Raw genomic sequence first — 9484 nt, 5'->3', positions numbered from 1 at the left:
CCATGCAACCCTCTTATACTTCCCTCAGTGACTCACTATCCCACTCACCACAGGAGATTATACAAATCCTTTTCTGCCTCAGCTCAGAACTTTGCTCAGTTGTTTACTAAAAACACAGGGCTATTCACCCAGAGCTCCCTCTCTTCTCCCCTCACATCACTCAGATGCCTTCTAACACCATCTCTCCTTTCACCTCTGTCTCCCATAAGGACGTGGCCTTTTTCCTTAACAAGCCTGGCCATTCCACATACAAAAGTGATCCCATTACGTCCTCTGTTCTCCTGCAGACTTTCCACTTAGCTTCAGTCACTCCCTGTCCACTTTCCCACTGCCTACAAGCACATCCACATCTCCCCTATTTGTGAAAGACCCACCAACGAGACAAGCGGTGGTCCCCTGGGTGGCCCAAGCAAATTAAGAAACTATGATTGGTTCCTGAGAGGTGATGGGTGAGAGTAAGTGGGTGGAGAAAACAGCTTATAAATGGAAGACCAGGAGGACTTTGGAGTCTTTGGCTGGAGCATGGAACCTGGAGGAACTCTTGTCCTTGCTCAGCTTCAACCCATCATGGCGGCCAATAGAGTAGAAAGCTAAGTAACTCTCTAACTACTACTATGATTTAATAAAGTTATAAAGCTCCCAGAAGCCTCATGATTTAATTTTAATTATTACAGGATTCTCCCTAGAGGATGTGTAGCCTTAAGTGTTCTTATCTAATGAGACAAAATTTATTTAGATCTTCCTTAGCCTACAGCAAATGGGATTGCAAATACTCCAATACACTGACACTGAGTCACAGGGGCTGGTTCGGCTTACCAACTGAGACCAGGTTCTCATAGTTCTCCAACATCACATTCCTGTACAGGGCCCTCTGGACAGGATCCAGGTGTCTCCACTCCTCCCAGGTGAACTCCACAGTCACATCTTCAAACGTCACAGATTCCTGAATGAAACACATTCCTGCTTAATCAGGAAGACTCCGCTCAAAATATTTCTTCGTTATCCACATGCTCTGTGCCTCACTCGATACCGAACTCAGGAGGCAGTGCATGAGTTTCCTGAGAATTTTTCCCATCAATGAACTCCCAAAATATCACGTAATTTACTCAAGGACTAAACCACACCATAGAATCAGTCTTCAGCTTCCAATTAGATAGACAATGCAAATATCAGCCAACATACTCCAAACATTCATTTCTGCCTCTCTAGCAATCATTCCCCATTCCTGATCAGTCTCTTCAGGACTGATTTTCTCAGAAGGCAGAATACCTCAAATAGTCTAACAGGCTAAGCATTCTTCCCATTCCATCTCCTAAGGCTATGTGGCTTTCTCTCCTGGGTCAGCACGTCAAATGTCAATACAGAACAGGCCTAAAACAAAACTCAGGTCTCCATGTGTAATAATTATTAACTATTCTACAATGTGCAATCTGTGATCTTGTAGTTGAGGACTCTCTGGAAGAGTAGAGATTATAATCCACCTATTCTTCTCAGATTGGGTTATTCTTGTCTAAATGCTAACAGAATAACCTACAGAGGGGCTTTCATCCATGTGCTGTGAGTCTTCCTCTGGATATATATTCTCCAAAGGTATAAATGTAGCCTAGAACCATTCCATCCCTCATTCCCCATTCTTCTTACAGAAACTTCCCAAGTGTTTTTCACAAATTTTGGGCCTTTCTTTTAAGCTTTGTTTCATATGAAAAATCAGGGGCTCATCCTGCAATCCTGTCTTCTGTAATCTTGCAGGACTTTAGCATATACAAAGGAGATATATGATAGAAGGAGAATTTAGAATGTTGTATTTTTTTTAAACCCTCACCTTCTGTCTTGGTGTCAATACTGTGTACTGGTTCCAAGGCAGAAGAGTGGTAAGGGTGGGCAATGGGGGTCAAGTGACTTGCCCCGGGTCACACAGCTGGGAAGTGTCTGAGGACAGATTTGAACCCAGGACCTCCCGTCTCTAGGCCTGGCTCTCCATCCACTGAGCTACCCAGCTGCCCCCAGAATGTTGTATTTTCTATAATTGAATCAAATGAGTTTTCATTAACAACAATCCAACCAGAAGGACCTATTACTCTCTACCCTTTGCACCCAACTATGATTGTCCGTTGTGGTTTGTGATATAATATTGTTCTCTTCTCCTCTCATCAAAGGGACTCCTCATTATATGTGTAAGTTTTTCTCGTCATAATGGGAAAGTAGTTGAAGAGATAAGTAGTAAGTCTTTTGGATATACTGTTTCAGTGCTAACATCCTTATAGAATCCAAAATAGCTTCAAAATGCTTTTTCTCAGAATTAGACATTAAGAGGATGTTCATTAATTGGGGAAAGGCTGAACAAGTTATGGCATATGATAGTGGTGGAATATTACTGTGCTATAAGAAATGAGGACCAGAGGAATTTCTGAAAAACCTGCAATGACCTACATGAACTGATGCAAAGTGAACAGAACCCGGAGATAATTATACACAGTAAGAGCAATGTTGCACAATGATCCATTGTGAATGATTTAGCTGTTCTCAGCAATAGAAATATCCAAATTACAAAAGAATTGTGATGAAAAATGCTATCCACCTCCAGGGAAAGAACTGGTGGAAGAGTGAATGCAGATTGATGTTTACCATTTTACTCTTGATTATCTTCAAGAATTGATTTTTTTCATATGCTTTCTTCCACAAATGACTAATATAGTAATATGTTGCATTTCTTTTAACTATAAAATAATTCAACATGTTACTTTCAAAGCTGACCTGTTTTGCTATGGTTACTTCTTGATTTTTTTTCTGTGAATTAAAAAAAATTTTTAATGTCCCCATTTTTTTCTTTTTTCCTTTTTACTTCCTCACTCCATTCTAACATGTATAACCTATTGTGTAAATGGAATTAGCTCACCCTCATTCATTCTCTAGACTTTAGCCACCAGGAATAATGTCACCTCACCCAACTTAGAATTAAGTGGGGAGGGGGGAGGTCTGTGACCCACCTGTGATAGTGACAAATCAAAAAACAAGTGACTTGCCCCCTGGGCAGTCCAAAACAGGGTTGAGGCTGCCATTTATCCACATGAAACACAGGTGGATGCAGGAAGTGACAAAAACTGCTATCTTCTAAATATGATGGTAACTTCCTATGGGGTGCTTATTGCCTTTTGAACTTGACATTGAAGGAGCTAGAATGAGACCTCAGGCTGCTTCCCTTTGAATTGTCACGTGGATAAGTTAGACTGACTCTTTCTTTTCCCTTGGCATTTCTGGGGGCTCCAGCCTCAAAGAGGCCTCTCATCTTAGAGAAGGCCTTGTGGCTAGAAGCCTTATTTAATTAACCTCTGTGCCCCCTCTGCTGGGGCCTTGAAGCCCTACCTGGTTCGGGCCTCCGGTCCAGGCCAGAGTTTCTCTCTCTCATTTTCCCTACCTTCAACCTTCCTAATTGTAAATAAACCACCATAAAATCATCCTAACTTGCGTCTTTTATTTTGGAATTAAGGAATTGATTCCTGGCGACCAAACTTTAAATATCCAGTCCAACCATAATCCTTCCCATTTTTCCCTTTTACACTATATCAAATTATTTTCCATCTCAATCAGATGGGAGAGGAAGGGAGGGAATTTGGAACTCAATATGTTTAAAAATAAATGTTAAAAATTGTTTTCCCATGTAATTGGGAAAAAATTAATTACTGAACAAAAATGCTCTTCATCAGGATTTTCATGTCCTGAGAAATATGTAGACCCAGGCGTAGGCTTCCTTTATGGTCTCTTCCAATTGTCCTTCTAGCCTTTGTTTGCCCTAATTTATACCTCCCCTGGAGCAGTGGTTGGAGTGCCAATGCTAAGACTCCAATATCACTAATGGCTGAAACAGAAAGAAAGAGAAACATCTGTAACAGATGTGGCCAATTTATTCTCCTTGTTTTTGTTCCACCACAAAAGCTCTCAGAATGATCTGAATTAAATGGGTCTCATGCCAACCTGTCTGTAACTGTTTCTTCCTCGTTTGATTATTTCTATTATTATGATTAAATTTTTCTATAAAATGTAAATTAATTTATAATTACTTATTAGTAAGGGTTAGAAAAAAGAAAGATCACACACTCATCCGGCAGACCTAATTCTTAGCCACTGTACGTGTTGCACTGGATTGATTCCTGCCACAAATGGATGGCTACAAGATAAGCCACTGCATGCCAAGTGTTAAACACTCCAGAGAAAGGAGAGAGAGCAATGAGTCTCCAGCAAGAGAAAGCAAGTCTCATCTCTTATGAAGACAGTTTTTGCCACTCCTCCTGGAACTCTGGTTGGACACAAAAATTCAGTCTCTGTCCAACTTGTAATTAATGAAAATAAAACTTGTCTTATATATCAGGCTGGCTGGTCAAATGTAATAAATGATAATCTAAATTTATAGTGATCAGACTAAAGCTGGAGCCAAACTGCTACACAGATGGTGGACTGAAGGCTTGAGGCAGCTTACTAAATAACATTTATTTCTTCTCAGTAATACGTAGAGGAATACAAAGGAGGAATAGGATTAGGAGGTCTCCTATATAATCCCTAATAACTAATATTTCTTTTAAATAACACCCTCCCCCAACTGTCTCACAAGGGACTGCTTTGTTGTCTACATACATAGACCCTATACTTATCATTATTATATGTCTAAAATTAACCCTCTAGCTTGTTAAGCCTATTTCCAAAACGATGAACCTTGAATATACAGTAATTCCTAAAATAACTTGTAAAATCTTGAGAGTTTGAAGCAGCTCGCTCTCTCTCTCTCTCTCTCTCTCTCTCTCTCTCTCTCTCTCTCTCTCTCTCTCTCTCTCACACACTCATCCTGTGGTGCTCAACGGAAAAAGACTCAGTAAAACAAAAACTATTAAGTAGAAAAGTTTCTCTTCTTCAGCATCTCTAAATACAAATCTTAACTTTCTTATATCTCTACTTTTTATCTTCAACTGCCACACCAACTCTCAGACAGAGAGCTTAAACAGTCACCTCTCTCCTCAGACTTCCAGACATGAAAGGCCCCCAACTGACTTTTTCTCTGGGGTTTTCTCTTAAGGGGTCCACCGCAAATTCCTCTCTCCCCAGGCTTACAAGGGACTGAGTAGAAGTCTACATTCTTGCTCTATCAAAGATAATTAAAATCCTTATCCTAACATTCCCCTTGCCTTTTTGCCACACCACCTGTCACATGGGGACTTCCATCAGCCCCCTCCTGTACCCCAAGACACCAGCATGAAAACTAGTTAAAGGGTGGGACTGATACTAATCAAAGATGGTTTTCAAACCAAATAAGGGTGTACAAGTAAATTCACACATGATTCACAAGCACAGAATCATAGAGGTGGAAAGGACCTTCGGGAACACCTAGTCCAACCCAAAACCGAGAATCCCTAATTCAGTCACTTCCCTGACGAAGTGATCAAAGATTCTGGGAAGGGAGAACCTGCCATCCCATTGAGGCAGTTCCTTTCCACTTTTATAGCATTATATCAGGAAGCTTTCTGACATGTTAACCATTGATTTGCTTCTTTCAATGACTACAAATTTCTGAGAAGCCTATTTTATGGTGCCAAGCAGAAGAGATCTAGTCTCATCACCTTGACAACCAAACAGGCTGGACCAGCTCTCTCTCATGGTCTCTTGCCTACATATCTTGTCAGTTCACTGGATCCTTGTATAACATGAACTTGAGGCCTTTTCTCACCCTGGATGCCAAACTCTCAGCATTTCCTGCCTCTTCATGGCCTACCCCAAATGGAAGTCTGAGAACTAACCATGAAATTCCATAATGGCAACTCCACAAAGCACCAAGGGATCATTTCTGTTTCTCCAGCCTTATCTTTCTCCTTCCCTCTCATCTTCATTTGATTTTTAAAGATTTTTTTAAAAAATTCTTACTTTAACAAATATCAAATGAAATGATGACTTCTCTCTGAATATAAAAACTATATAATAAATTCAACATGCCGCTTTCAAAGCTGTCTGACACACTGTGCTATGGTTACTCCTTGACTTTTTTCTATGAATTTTAAAAACTTTCCCAAGACTCCATTCTTTTTTTTCCCCTTTCTCCTGCCTTCCTGACTCCATTCCAACATTCCTCTCCCAAATGAAAAGGACAAAAATTTTCAAATGAATACATATAGTCAACAAAACAAAGTCCTTCAAGGACATCATCACCCCTCTCTAGGAGGAGTTTGGCCACATGGTTCATTATTATCCTCCAGAATCATGGCTTCATCATCCTGTTGAATTAGGTCCTCAAGTCTGTTGAAAATATTTCTTTTTACAATATTGTTGTCGTGATATAAATTGCTCTGACTCTGTACTCTTTACTACACATCACTTTATAAGCCTTTCCAGTTGTGTCTAAAAACTACTCTTTACTCATTTTTTACTGCAGAACAATATTCCCACTACATTAATTACATTCCCCAGCTGATGGGCGCTGCCTTAATTATGAATTCTTTCCATAACAAAGAGAGATGCCATTAATGTTTTATATCTCTATGTCCTTTGATCTCTTGGGTTGTATGGGCTCAGGAGTGGTACTACTGGGTCAAAAAGTAAGGACAATTCAGTGACTCCTTGGGTACAGCTCCAAATTGGTCTCCAGAATGGTCAGTCAAATCATATGGTCCAACAGGACAGAAATGTGACTTTTCCCTAAAACCTCTGCAACAACAGTGACTTTCCGTTTATTTTTTGGCTAATCTGAAAAAGCTAAAATACAACTTGGAAGCTGTTTTAATTTATATATTTAATTATTGACTGGGAACATATTTATATACTTCTTCTGGCTTTCTGTGATAGACTTAGCTATCATCAGCCATACAGTGAACCAGGACAATTCTGAGGGACTTATGACAAAGAATCCTCTCCCTCTTCAGAGAAGGAACTGTTGGAGTCAGAATGCAAATGAAAGCATATGATTTTTCAATTGTTTATTTGGGATTATATTTTGAGGTTTTGGTTTTATTAGATTATTCACTTACAAAAATGAACAATATGGAAATATGTTTTGCATGATGATACATGTATAAAACCAATCGAATCGCCTGTCAGCCTGGGAGGTGAACAGAAGGTAGATAAATTCAATCATAAAACTCTGGAAAACTTATATGGAAATTTATGACATGTAATTGGTTAAAAAAAATTTTTTAAATGAAATCTGCTTGTTCATATATATTGACTTTTATTTATGTCAATTGGAAATGGCTATTGTTCCCACAAATGTCAATAAGCTCCATATGTATCTTGGATTAGATCTTGATGACTTTTACAGCTGACACAGCTTTCCCTTCTCCTCTTCCTTCAGCACTCTCCCTTCTGACCCTTTTGTTTGTCTCCGGGAGAATTTAAGGGTTCTGAGGTCAAGGACCATTTCCTTTTAACTTTCTATACTCGGGTCTGGAACATAGTAGGACCCTAATGTTTCCTGAACTAAATTGAAGTTACAAATACCTTCACGGCTGGAAGTCATCTTTGGTATCATCCCAATTTTGGTGTCTAAATTCCACCATTCCTCTGGATTACAGTGAGACTCATTTAACAAGGATATTGTACAGTTATCAAAAACATCAAAATTGTACACAATCATTCTAAAAACCAGTGATGGAGAACCTTTGGAGAATGAGTGCCCAAACTGCAGCCCTCACACCTCATGTGAGGGAAGGAAAGAAGTGTTCCCAGTGGGCTGCTCAGCAAAGGGCTGAGTGTCCTCTGGGGTGGTGGAGAGGGGGAGGGGAGCAGCCCTTTCCCCCATGTGCCGGCATCCATGTCATAGACTTGCCAACATGGCTTTACATTACGGAAATACTGTGGCTCTCATGATCCATACAACAACAATCAGAATAGCCAGAGATTCGAGGAATGAAATTCTAAGGCTCAGGTCCCTACCTGGATTTGAGTGAGCAGAGACCACTGAAGACAGGAAAGAAATGTTAGCAAAGAGAGGCGAGGGGAGGAGACAGGACACAGGAGAAAGAGAGTAACAGGAACTTACCTGGAACCTGGCAGCCAGGACACCAGACGTGCTTCCTTCCATCTCCTCTAGGCTGCTGACTTGGGGAAAAGCTGTATCTGGAAAAACAGAGCTGGATAAGGAGAAAGAAGTCCTAGAACAGGCCAATCCTGCTGTGTGGCTCCTAGTCAAAGCCCTCACTAGTACCCTCAGCCCCAAGCCCATCTGCAGTGTCAATACTTGACAGATCACTCCAGTAGAATTTAAGGGTTCTGAGGTCAAGGACCATTTCCTTTTAACTTTCTATACTCGGGTCTGGAACATAGTAGGACCCTAATGTTTCCTGAACTACATTGAAGTTACAAATACCTTCAGGGCTGGGAGTCATCTTTGGTATCATCCCAATTTAGATGTCTAAATTCCACCATTCCTCTGGATTACAGTGAGGCTCATTTAACACAGATATTATACAGTTATCAAAAACCTATGGTAGGGGCAGCTGGGTAGCTCAGTGGATTGAGAGCCGGGCCTAGAGACGGGAGGTCCTAGGTTCAAATCCGGCCTCAGACACTTCCCAGCTGTGTGACCCTGGGCAGGTCACTTGACCCCCATTGCCTACCCTTACCAATCTTCCACCTATAAGTCAATACACAGAAGTTAAGGGTTTAAAATTTAAAAAACAAAACAAAACAAAAAAAAACTATGGTAGATGGGGTAGCTGGGTAGCTCAGTGGATGGAGAGCCAAGCCTAGAGACAGGAGGTCCTGGGTTCAAATCCGTCCTCAGACACTTCCCAGCTGTGTGACCCTGGGCAAGTCACTTGACCCCCATTGCCCACCCTTACCACTCTTCCACCAAAGAATACACAGAAGTTAAGGGTTTAAAAAAAAAAAAAAACCTATGGTAGAGCAAAAATGCTCTAACCACCAGGCTCATCTCACAATCCCACTGGAGAAAGCCATGACCATGGGTTTTGTCTAGGAGAACCTTCAATGGCCCTCACCACTAGCCCAGTAGCCCTTTCCTTCACCTTTCCTGGCACCTTGTAGGGGAATCATAAATGCTGAGTGACTGACTAAAGGAAACCATCTGGTTGAAGCCAGCCAGAGAAACCTGAGTCCTGAGCAGAGAAGAGGATAGGAAGGGAAGGAAGATTTGGGAGCTGAGTGCTGGAAGAGGATCCCTGCCCTCCTGGACCATTCTAGCAGAAAGCCTCCCCAGAGAGAAGGGTTGGAAGGTCTCTCACACTGGGAAGATTCCATCCCCCCCTGGTGCTCCTGGAATTCTCACCACTCTCCTGATGTGTCAGAGCCACGTCTGCCATTCTCTTCCATCCTTTTCGTTTTCTCATTGCTCTGACTTCACTCACGTCCTCTCTGCCCAGCCAGTAGGAGCAGGACTGGCTTCACTACTGCCCTGGAGCTGGATGAAAGGCTGCACAGCAGGTATCCTCTCCTGGGTTGGATTCCCTTCCTTGGAGGAGATCCTGCACCACCTCCTCCTTCCACTAAA

The 9484-nt window shown here is 41.4% G+C and overlaps 1 pseudogene; it reads right to left on the bottom strand.

The window, feature by feature from the left end:
• Nucleotides 1-9484, bottom strand: part of LOC123246892 — a 43775-nt pseudogene that overhangs the window by 11610 nt on the left and 22681 nt on the right.

The sequence above is a fragment of the Gracilinanus agilis genome, chromosome 4, assembly GCF_016433145.1.
Source record: "Gracilinanus agilis isolate LMUSP501 chromosome 4, AgileGrace, whole genome shotgun sequence".
NCBI lineage: Eukaryota > Metazoa > Chordata > Mammalia > Didelphimorphia > Didelphidae > Gracilinanus > Gracilinanus agilis.
Note: the sequence above shows the minus strand (reverse complement) of the source record. Positions and strands in the feature narration are given on the sequence as shown.